This window comes from Hibiscus syriacus, unplaced genomic scaffold (genome assembly GCF_006381635.1).
Source record: "Hibiscus syriacus cultivar Baekdansim isolate YM2019G1 unplaced genomic scaffold, ASM638163v2 tig00110458_pilon, whole genome shotgun sequence".
Taxonomy (NCBI): Eukaryota; Viridiplantae; Streptophyta; class Magnoliopsida; order Malvales; family Malvaceae; genus Hibiscus; species Hibiscus syriacus.
Window position 1 is genome coordinate 2,179,476 of NW_024062745.1, and position 12,455 is coordinate 2,191,930.

A 12,455-nucleotide genomic window follows, 5' to 3' on the forward strand; every position below is an offset into this window, starting at 1 on the left:
ACAACCAAGTTACCATAGAAGAAAATCTCTGGGAAGGGTTAAGAGTTTAACAGCCTTGCCTTTCTTAACCAGACAAAATAGGATGTTTTCTTGCCCAAGAGAGGCTTCAGATTGCATCCGGGAGCTCGTAGCTTAACCGCCTTGCTTCCAACAAAAAGAAAGTCCCAAAAAGTGAAGAGGAAGAACAATGAAGATGAATAATAACTCTTGAAAAGAAGAAAAATAAATACCAAGGAAAGTTGAAGAAAGAAGATGTTTTAGGTGAAATAGAATTTGTCTGGTAAATTGTTCATCGAGACGGTAAGACGGTTGAGTTCCAGCTTATTAAGTTTGCATTCTTTGTTTGATCAACTCTCTAATAGCAATTTTATTTTTGAAAAAAAAATAAAAGGTGGAAAAGTAGAGTGAATGTTAGAGTGTTATTAGTTTGTTATGGTTTATTATTAGCTTGTTATTAGTTGTTATTGGTTACTTGGGCTATATAAGCCACACTTATATTAGATTATATGCAGAGTTCTTTCTTCAATGATCAATAAAATCCTCATTTTGTCATCTCTCTATCTTTAAGTTTTCCCTCCTTCATTTGTTATCTCAGTCCACTAGCTTTCATCACTCTTAGCCTTAATGGCAGAATTCTCACAAATATTAGATCGAATCTATCATTATATTAATTATAATAAGGGTTAACTACTTCAAATACCACTCACTTTTAGGTTCGGGCTCGTTTATGCTACTGACGTTTCAATTTTACCAATTTTAGCACTGACGTTTATGTTTAATTGCAATTACCTCACTCCGTCGTTAATCTATTAACGAGACGATGACATGTCATCTCCATTCCGTGACGGTGATGACATAACTCCCTCACTAAAACGACGTCATTTTGGCATGACCGTTTTCATGCTCAAGAAGCCCAAAACTACGTCGTTTTGTTGATGGAAAAAATATTTTTTATGGGATTCGAACCATAGACCTTTAAAAACTAAAACTAAGCACCCAACCGCCAAACTAACTTAAGAACTTGCGATAATCTTAACAAAACTATTATAAAGGTTAAATAAATAGTTTTAACACACTAATAATCTTCATCTCCTTCCTTTGTAATCTCCGAAAAGCAAGATCATCTAATGGAATCCGACGATGAAAATACGAACTGGCAAGAGGATTATTTATTCAGTGAAAAGCGACCTCATTGAAATCTCCATGGCTTCTAACTAGTTCTTGATTTTCAAATTCAGTACATCTCATTCCATCTTCTTGATCTGAAAAAATCTTAGTTTTTTTTTTGTTCCCAGCTTGTAAATACCTTCATGGATGATCGATTTTCTAATAGAATTATAAATTTGGACGCATTCTTTAGCGTAACCACAAACGACCATGCAATATGCTATCAATTTCAGATCGAACATCGCTATGAAAGAAACTTCTTATACTTCAGAGATGGAATCCCTGGCGGTGCGGATATCATTGTTCGTAACCTGACAAGCTCGATTTCGTGATGATCAAGATGAAATCGATTCCGAATCCAAATGAGCAGGTTCATCGATAAAATCTGGTAAAACCTTTTTTTGAAGCCACTTCATTTCGATTTGCAGTAAAAATTGAACTTGATAGAGTTTCTCCGAACCGGAACCTCGATCGTTAGCAAGAAAACACATGATTTTATGCAGGATGTTGATGGATCTTATGAAATTCACGGCCTCTGTTATGCTTTTGTAGAACAGAGAAGTCCTTCTAGCGTACAGAGGCCTTTCAATATCCCATTTTACGAAGATGGTGGCAGTGGCGTCGATGTTTTGCTCGACTGTCAATTAATGAACGGCGGTTATTCCTGCATAGCAAGGCTAATGAATATCGTGTCACCGGCCTCCATAACGATGGCATTTTAGGGCTTTAGCAAAGGCTCCACATTCCTTTTCGTGATATCCTACTGGAGGAAAGTTCTTTTTGCAGGTTTGGGTTGAATACAACGGGGTGAAAAAATAGCTTGATGTCTTGTTGCATCCGATAGATAATTTTAGGGTTTTGTTGAGGAAGAAAGGAAGGAGATAAAGACTATTGGTATGTGTTCATAAAAACTGAAAATTCAAACGTTATTTAACATTTATAATAATTTTGTTAAGGTTTTCACAAGTTCTTAAAATAGTTTGATGGTTGGGTGTTTAGCTTTGTTTTTTCAAGGTCTATGGTTCAAAACCCATAAAAAAGTTTTTTTTTTCCATAAACAAAATGAAGTAGTTTTGGGATTCTTGAGCATGAAAACGGTTGTATCAAAATGACGTCGTTTTGGTGAGGGAGCCATGTCATCACCGTCACGGAATGGAGATGTCATGTCACCATCCCGTTAATGGATTAACAGCAGAGTGACATAATTGCAGTTAAACATAAACATCAGTGGTATAAACGAGCCCAAACCTAAAGGCGAGTAGTATTTGAAGTAGTTAACCCTTATAATAAATATGTTATATTGTTATATTAAGCATGTTATTCAAAATTATAAATTCTAGTCCATAATTAATAATAATAATTCATAGTAATGATTTTATATTCTTTTTCTTACAAATTTGATGAAGATGAAAATTCATTAAAAACTCAATCCAAAAGAATGTTCGAATATTATATAGTTTAGATGGGCTCTTTAGACTCGAGGAATACCAAAAAGAGCCCAAAACAAGTGTCTAACCCGACCAGTCCAAGACTAGAACATATAATTTGACGTATTTAGAAAGACACTTGAAAAATATGACATCTTTTCCGACTATATATAGTGTAAACGTCAACCTAAACAACGTATCACCCCAGAACACCCTATGTATTTCCCAGTCTTACTTTAAATATCATTGAATTATCTTTATCACTCTACTTTATGTATACTTTATTCTCATTTGATTAAAAAATCAGAGAGTTGTGTGCTGGTGAACTAATATGACATGGACTAATCATTGACTTGGAAAATAATGCAGATGGTTATTATTCCCATCCCATTGCATATAATTGAGTGAAAGAATGAGGCTGGAAAAGAACAGCAAGCGCATGGCATATGGAACCCTACTCAATTTTTTCAACTTAATCATTTTTTCCTCATAGTATAAGTACTAAGCAAGTACTTCAAAATCACATGAGAACTGTATAAGCAAACGTCACTAAAAAAAAGGGAAAATCCACACCAAGGGTATTAATATTCCCCCAAATCCATATTCCACACAACAAAATTAGGCAAAAGAACACACCAAAAACGAAAACTTAATTACAACTCAAACCCCTAATGGAAAAGGGAAAATGTATTGTGGTCCACCACAGGCTGTGCTGTTTAGAAAGCACATGTATTTCCCAAAAGCAACTGACATCCCACACATGCTCTTGCCCCCGTTTGCATTTGCATTTAAGCTTTGAACTTAAAGCTTGCACACGCTCTCTGCCCCCACAAACCTATCTTATCTCTTAATCATTTACTTTCTTTCTTTCTTTTTTTACTTTTCATTTATGGATAAACAAATCCAAACCCTTACAATATTTCTTGAGTCACAAGTCATTGAAACCTTTTTTCTAGGATGATCACACAAAAGAAGAGGGGAAAAGGGTTTAATTAGTTAGAGATTGGGTTTTAGGTACTTTTTTAAGTTATGTGTATGCATCTGGGGGATACTGGTTTGGTGTTTGTCCCCATGAAATGCATTATTGTTGCTTGGATATGTATTATCTAAATGTCTAGTCATAGTTATTTATAGGTCGTTGTCCGATAGTGAGTGAACCGGTGGCCTCTTGATGGCTAACAAGGTGCAAGGAGTTGTTTTTGGCACGTAATGAGGTGATCATTGGTTAAACCGGCAGCTTGCATGAAGGAGTGGATGATCGTCGGTCTGACATACCTAAACCCCCTTCTTACCATATCCTTGCTTATGCTCTCCGACTTTGATGTCTTGACCGGGATCTCGTGATCGAATTTGTATTGCGTCGACAATGGTTTGTGATTCACGAATCCCCATATGTATTTATCGAACGACCTGACCTCCCTCTTGACCTGAATTTGTATGACATAAACACAGAAGCATGTGAGTCGTTGTACTGATCAGTGATCAATGCAATGTTGGGGCCATGACTAGAATTTGCACATGATCGAGTTTCAAGCTTCAAGATGACTTGAGAACCAGTAAACTCAACAACTTTTCAGAAAGCAGGAGAAAAAGAACATGATAAATATAAATCTATACATATATAGTGATGATATATAAATGCTTGCAAATGTGTTTTTCAACTCCCAAAATTAATTTACCTCGAGAATACGGTTGGAGTTGTCCACAACACCTCGAACTCTGCTTATGTCAATGGCATATCGGGTGCTGATTGCGATCATTTTCTTTTCAGTAAAGCTGGCCACGGTTTCTACATCAAAACCTGAAAATGCATCCCTGTTGAACGTTTAAACAAAACATAAATTAGCCTCAAAACTATGATCACGATAATGGTCGACGACGACGAAAGGAATGGTACTTTGTGATGAGATAAGTGACCTGAAATCTTGACGTTTCTTCAAGATCGAAGTCCAATCCGAGCCTACTTGAGCACCACTGAGAACCAACAACTCGAAGTGCATGATGTCATCATGTGTTGGAACTCCCCATTCTTCGTCGTGATAAGCCACACATATAGGATCTAAGCATTGAATTACATATGATTTTAGATTCAAAATCATTTAAATTTCTATGAAGTTAATGAGTTTTTCAAGTGAAAAATATAAGAACAAGTACCTGAGTTGGGGGTGATGAAACTGCACCTTCTTTTCCTCTGCAGACTTGGGATTAACGGGAGCAACGACCTGAGATTCGAATTTGGATGACTTTGATCTTCCGTAGTGTGCAATTCTCATATTTCTTTGTGCTTGTTGAAGAGCCACATGTTCCCTCCTGACTACAGATATGCTTTCTGGTGCCTCGACGAGCAACGAAGATGAGTAGCTCAACGACGAGGGATCAACACAAGAAGATAACACATTACCCTCTTTGAAACTTTTTGATTTCTTCCTCTCCAAGGTTTTATTACTACTTCTGGGGATGGCAACCTTTTCAGAACTCGTGTTCAATCCGTTCGGATCACTCCCTCGCGGGGCAGGGAACTTTGAGATCAGGGACAAAGGCGGCGTCAATGATGCCTTAGCCCTGCTACCATTGGCAGCACTAGTAGCTGGCGGAGTTGATGTTAGTGGTTCAGGCGGTGGAGGAGAAATAGGTGGTATTTTCTTCAACGAATTACGACGGTCGAGGCTCGGAACACGGTTACAAGTAGGCTGAAGAACCGAACGACCATTGATCCTCGCCACAGAAGGTGACTTTATCATCTCAACAGCAGCAGCAAAAGAAGTACTAGTAGCACCACTACCACCTGTGATCTAAGATCTCCTACTCGAGGCAAGCGTGATATAAAATCCAAGGAGATAGTCTCCTAAGGTCGGGCGGGCACGGGTAGTGGCTCGAGCAACCCGGCAGTCCTCTGTCGATCTACCTTATCTTGTTGACAAATAAGACATGTCTTGGTGTAGTCCATCACATCTTGGCGTATTTGAGGCCAATAATACCTTTGTCCCAACAAAGCAACATACGACTCCAACCGGGATGCCCGACCCATGGGGTATCATGACATTCCTTCAACAGCTTCTGTCGTAGATTTCCAGATCGAGGAACAAACATTCGTGGCCCCTTTGTCATCAATAATCCATTTCTATCCAAAAACATTTTGAAATACCCTTTTTAACCATCTACATGAGGGCCATCACTTGCGGATCTTTCTTGGAAAAGTTCACAATTAGCTGTCGAATTTCATTGGACACTCTACTAGCAGATATAGGAGCCACACATCGGAGTGCTACCAAATCTGCCCTGCGACTTAATGCATCAGTGACCTGATTCTTTTTCCCCGCCTTATGTTCAAAGCTAAAGTCAAACTCGGCTAGGAACTCCTGCCATCTAGCTTGCTTTGCTGTCAACTTTGGTTGTGTCAAGAAGTGGCTAACTGTTGTATTATCAGTCTTTACCACAAATTTAGAACCCAACAAATAATGCCTCCAAATTCTCAAACAATGAATTACTGCTAGAAGTTCTTTCTCGGGAGCCGTATACCTCGCTTCAGTTTCATTCAGATTCTTACTCTCAAACGCCACGGGATGTCCATCTTGTAAGAGTACCCCTCCAATCGCATAGTCGGATGCATCTGTCTCTACTTCTAGAGGTTTTTCCAGGTCTGACAACGTAAGCACTGGTTCACTACTTATCACCTTCTTTAAATTATCAAAGGCCTCTTGACAGTCCTTGGACCAAACCCACTCACAACCTTTCTTCATCAAATCAGTGAGTAATTTTACTCTACGAGAATAGCCTTCCACAAATCGTCTATAATAATTAGCCAAACCGAGGAATGATCTAAGCTCACTAACATTTTGTGGGGTCGGCCACTCCTGTATAGCCTTCACCTTCTCCTTAACCATACGAATGCGCCATTTCTCAATGATGTGGCCCAAAAACTGGACTTGTGTTTGGGCGAAAGCACATTTCTCCTTCTTCACGAACAACTGAATTTCCCGCAATCTCGTCAGCACCAATCAAAGATGCTCCTGGTGCTCTTCCATAGAAGTGCTAAAGATCATTATATCATCCAAGTAGATGACTACAAATTTATCAAGATAGTCATGAAAAACCTGGTTCATCAAAGTACAGAAAGTAGTGGGAGCATTGGTTAGTCCAAAAGGCATAACCAAAAATTCAAATGCCCCATACCGAGTTACACATGTTGTTTTTGGCTCATCCCCTTCGGCCACTCTCACTTGATGGTATCCCGGCCTGAGATCCAACTTCGTGAAGTACTTAGCATTACTCAACTGGTCAAATAAATCTGCAATCAAAGGAATGGGGTATTTATTCCTGACAGTCACTTTGTTCAATGCTCGATAATCTACACATAATCTCAAACTCCCATCATGTTTTTTCTGGAATAACACAGGCGCCTCGAAAGGTGACTTCGAGGGTCGAATAAATCCAGCTTGGAGTAACTCATCCAATTGTTTCCTCAACTCTGCCAACTCTGGAGGACTCATCCGATATGGGTACTTCGCAGGGGGTTTTACTCCCGGAATTAACTCAATCTCATGGTCCACCGACCGTCTAGGAGGCAACTCTTTTGGTAATTCATCTGGCATTACATCCTCTTTTTCACCTCTTTCTTAAATTGGAGCGCGGACAATATCTTCTTCCAAAGACGAGGGAGAATCGTAGCTGGTACCACACATGGTTTTTCCCCATGAACATTAAACAACTTGATGTTGGGACAGGAATCACCTGGGCTTCCATCATAAAATCGAGCCCTAAGACCACGTCAAAATCATCCATGTGGGAAACAGTGAAATCTACACTTCCTTCCCAAGACCCAAGTTTGATACTGACCCTCTTCACACCTCCACATATCGTTGAAGCCGTGGAGTTAACTGGTTTCATTTTTCCCACCTCCTTGGTGACAATCAACTCACATCTCTTAGCTTCCTCTGGAAAGATAAATGTATCTGTGGCTCCCGTGTCGACTAGAGCCTTAGAGGTTTTCCCATTTATTGAGATGTCCACATACATCAATCCCCTCACCGGCTCTTTCCTCAAGTTATGCAACTGAGACTTTAATGCAGTTATAAATCGGATAGAGCTCATTCTTGATGGCTCATGCTCGGTATCTCACGTGGGAGCGTTCACTCGTTCTCCATCATTTGTTGTTGCCACCATGGCATTAAAAGCACTTCTTTGTGGACACTCTGCAACTCGATGAGGTCTGTTGTAAAGAAAACACCTCAATGAGGGTTTATTCCCCCAATTGCTCGACCCAAGACCAATAGGGACTCTATTTTGAGCTAGGTCCCTTCCAGAGAATCTTCTATTCATTCCCCAACTTGATGTCTTCTCCCCTCGAGCCAACTTGTTTCCACTGACCTGTTGGTTGTTAGGTCCATTCGTAGAAGGCGTCTTGCGCTTTTCAGGATGATCGTTGTAATCATTAAGGCACTCAACAGCAGCTATTGCTATTGTTAAATCTTGCACCTTCTGTCTCTGCAAATCGAGTCTAGCCCATGGTTTGAGCCCTTCAAGGAAATGAAACAACTTATCTCTTTCTCACATATCCTTTATATCCAACATCAAAGTTGAGAACTCTCTCACATACTCCCGTATAGTCCATGTATGGGACAATTCCCTTAACTTCTTACGAGCGTTGTAATCTACATTCTCAGGGAGGAAGGAGGTCTTCAACTCCTTCTTTAATGCATCCCAAGTCGTAATGGAGCACACTCCATCTTTGAACTTGGATCACCACCATAACTTAGCGTCACCACCTAGATACATCGAAGCCATTGCCACCTTATCTTCCTCAGACTCCGTGCGCATAGCTTTAGCTCGAAAATACTGCTCTATGTCAAATAAGAAATTCTCAAGCTCTTTAGCACCCCTCGCTCCATCAAAGCGTTGAGGATCAGGGATCTTGGCTCGTACGCCTACTCTTTTAATAGGGTTTGCAGTCAAACTAGCTACCGCTGCCTGAAGTACACTGACTTGAGCCTTCAGCACATCATACCCAAGTTGTATGACGCCTATGACATCTCTTGCCTCGTTGCCCAAATCAGTCACTGTCTCGAGCAAATCCTCTTTGGTCTCCTCGACTCTCCTCATATGATCACCAGATATCATATGAGCTCTAAGGGTTGCTAGCGCGACTTCGATCTCTTCTAGCTTCCGTCGATCAACCGAACCAGTCTCTTGCACAACCGGCTCGGTAGCTTCCTGCTCTACACCTCTGTGAGAGCTTATCGATCTGCCATTTCGTGTGCGAACCATTCTCGGTACAACCGGCTCAGTAACTTCCTGCTCTACACCTCTGTGAGAGCTTGTTGCTCCGCCATTTCGTGTGTGAACCATTCTCTGTAACTCGCTGGCACCTCTATGCCTGCAATAAGCACAATGTGCCTAAATTAGGAAGGAAAAGAGCACCGCTGTGCTGAATCCATAGCACCTCTGTTCTAGAATTAACGATTGAGCATCTTCGTGCTTCAACCGAGAGTTGACACCTCTGTATAGCCAAAAGTGATTGAGCACCTCTGTGCTTCAATCGAGAACTGACACCTCTGTTCAGTTAAAAAAATGACTGAGCACCTCTGTGCTTCAGCCAGGAGCTGACACCTCTGTGTAGCTAAGACGATTGAGCACCTCTGTGCTTTAATCGAGGACTGACACCTCTGTGCAACCAAAAATGACGGAGCACCTCTGTGCTTCAGTCTAAAATCTGGAACCTCTGTGCATTAGAATGATTGAGCACCTCTGTGCTACAATCTAAAATCAAGCACCTCCGTGCTTTTACAAATGACTCTGTGCTTTAGTCTAAAATTTGGCACCTCTGTGTATTAGAATGATTGAGCACCTCTGTGCTACAATCAAAAATCAAGAACCTTTGTGCTTTTACAAATGACCGAGCACCTCCATGCTGCGATCTACGGCCAAGCACCTCCGTGCTAGGTTTAGCACTTGTGCACAGCTATGCAACAAGCAGATAACAAGAACTATCATGCTTTACTCAACAAAATGAGCACCTCCGTGCTTTTACTAAATAAACATGCACCTCTGTACTCTGATACCAAGTGTCACGGACTTAGCCTAGTTGGTTCGGTTGCTAATCCGTGCGGCACTCGAAAGGGATGCTTCCCAACCAAGTCAGCCTTAATCTCGTAGATCTGATCAAACATAAACAAACATCGCGTTAGATCTTTATAGCCACATGGTCCTTCGACCAATAATCCGAGCCCGTGGGGCATAGCGGATGCACACCTCAACCCCCAGACTTCTCCGAGAGAAAAATGTTTTATTAATAAAAGAAACATCGGGTTACAAAAGACTCACCCACACCATCGATTAGGCCGTAGGGGTGGCCCTCGATGGTGTTCACAAAACACGTACCTTTACTTGTGGATCAGCCCAAACTTTGTCGGTTGTCCACCCCCTACATATATGCGAAAACAAAATAACAGAAATGCTACCTATAGATATTGAAATGCTCGAATAGGGGACAATAAGTCATACCCCCACTCTCTACCTAAAACATTGAAATGCTTGAAAAGAGGACAAGTTTATTCTACCTTGCCACTAGGCCCTATACATGGTTGGCCTTGGCGTGCCTACCCAGTTTTGACCCCATAAAAGGGACGGCCAAGACAATAGTCACTTTAGCAGTAAAAGTACACATTTTTGTTCTATGGTGAGGGAAAACAGAGTTAATTTGATTGTAGGGGTGTAATACAACAAGGAGGAGTAATGAGGGGAGAGGAAAAAAGATAATGAAGGGAAAGAGCGTGAATGATCAGAGAAAGGGGAATGGTGGGGTTTTATAAAAGGGAAGGGAACATGGGGAGGTTGGGGTCTGCCATAGAACCCCTTGTGAATGGCATTACTTTTTGGTAACTGCACCACGAGGGAAGAAGACCTTCAGGTCCTTCACACCCTTTTTTCTTTTTTGTTCTTAGCCACTTGGCATTGGTTTAATACGTAATTACGAATAATTAATGCAAATCATTAATTTGTTATTGTTGATACAACTTAGAGAGTGAATGATATTTGTTGGTGTTGGCTGGCTGGGTTTACTTAGCCCTAGGAACCATTCTTTCTCTTATATCTAGTTTATTATATATAAATATTGTAGACACCCGGTTTTTTACAAGTTTATAAATTATTATTATTTATTATTATTTTTATTATTATTATTAATAATTTTTTTATTTTATATTTTGTAGGCCCCATAACTGAGGCCCAATTTACAAGACTCAAGCTGGATCCAACCCACGTCAGCAAACTCGAAGCCCAACTAAGTTGGCCCAAATAACAAACCCAACTCGACCCAACTAGGGTTTCTAAACCCTAGCCTTAATCTAACCTAACCCTAGGGAATTGTTATTGTCGCATCACTGCCACTGTTCTGGCAACGTACTCCCGTCATCTGCCAGCTGACGTTTCAACCACTCAACATCATCATCTCATACAAACAGTGAGGAAAATCAGTCAAAAAACAACCAAATCCAAAACCCTTCAATAAAAAATAAAATAATATCGTAAAATCGAGAATGATGTAGGGAAATCATTTCCCCTATCAACCGACCACCATAACTTGATGAAAATCAAACCAAAATTGCATATAAACCAACATGCAAGCAGAGAGAGGGGTCATTCGAACAAAAAGGGGATTCGAAAAAAAAAGAAATAGTGAAAAAAAGAAAATAAAGAAATAAAAAAAGAAAACAAATGAGAAAAACAAAAAAAGAGAAAAATATTTTACCTCTCAAATCCAAGCATCATCGGGTCACCGAAGCCAACGAGATCTTGTGAACTTCAAAGGTAGTTTTTTTGGAGTCATTTTTTGAGAGTTTATGTAATCTTAGGTCAGATTTGTGTGGTTGTTGGTTTCGGGGTACAGAGAGGGTGTATAGGGGAACTCATCAGACCATCGTTGTCCCTCCACTATGGCGGTTTGGGAGGCTACCGAAAGAGAGGCTCATCTCCTCTCTCGGTTAAAAAAATAAAATGAGAGAGTTTGGGGGATAGTTTATGCGGCTTAAATGAAAATGGGGAGGGGATTAGGCTTTTCTGTTCATAATAGGGTGTATAAATAAACTAAAACAACGTCGTTGTATCTCCCTTCACCCGTATTTTATTTTATGTTAGGGGTAAATTGCAATTTTGGCCATTGGTTGTTTGTATCTTTATGTTTTAGTTACTAATGAAGCGGTTATTTATGATTCTCAGCCTTGTATGTTTATATTTTTATGTTTTAGCCACACGTTTAAATGTTATGGTTAAATATCTCGTTGAGTTCATTAATTTGAGATAGATTGCATTTTAGTCCTTCCTTTATTTCATTTTAGTCCTCGTATTTTAGTGTAAAATTCATTTTAGTCATTATCTTCTTATGAATGTATTTTGGTAAAATAACTAGTTTAGTTTAGTAATTTTTTTATTATTATATTTTAGTTATCCATGTACTCAAAAAAATGGATACATAGGTTTATTTTATTTTATGTATTTATTATTATTTTGTCATCATTTACTTTATTTGTTTATTAGTGTTTTATTTAAATATTTTATAAAAATGTGTTTATTTGAATACTATTGAGAACGTTCGTCGTAGAAGGGGTGTGAAAAACACTTCCCTATAGGGGAAGTGTAATTCGACGACAATCGAACGAAAAATAAACTCGTAATTAATAGGTTAACTTTAGTAAAAATGATCGTATTTGAATTTTGATTCAAATTCGTAAAATCCACTATTACGACAACGTATAAGCAACTATGTACCAATTTTGGGTGTTGTGGGGGTGTTCACCATCCCCCACGCGTAATCAATTCTCGAACTCTTAAAAAATGAATTTTTGGTAACACATACCATTTTTTTGT

General features: G+C 39.6%; 1 pseudogene; it reads right to left on the minus strand.

The window, feature by feature from the left end:
• Positions 1 to 3,607: 3,607 nt before the first annotated feature.
• LOC120126406 lies at positions 3,608 to 5,340 on the minus strand (annotated as a pseudogene).
• Between the last annotated feature and the right edge of the window lie 7,115 nt (positions 5,341 to 12,455).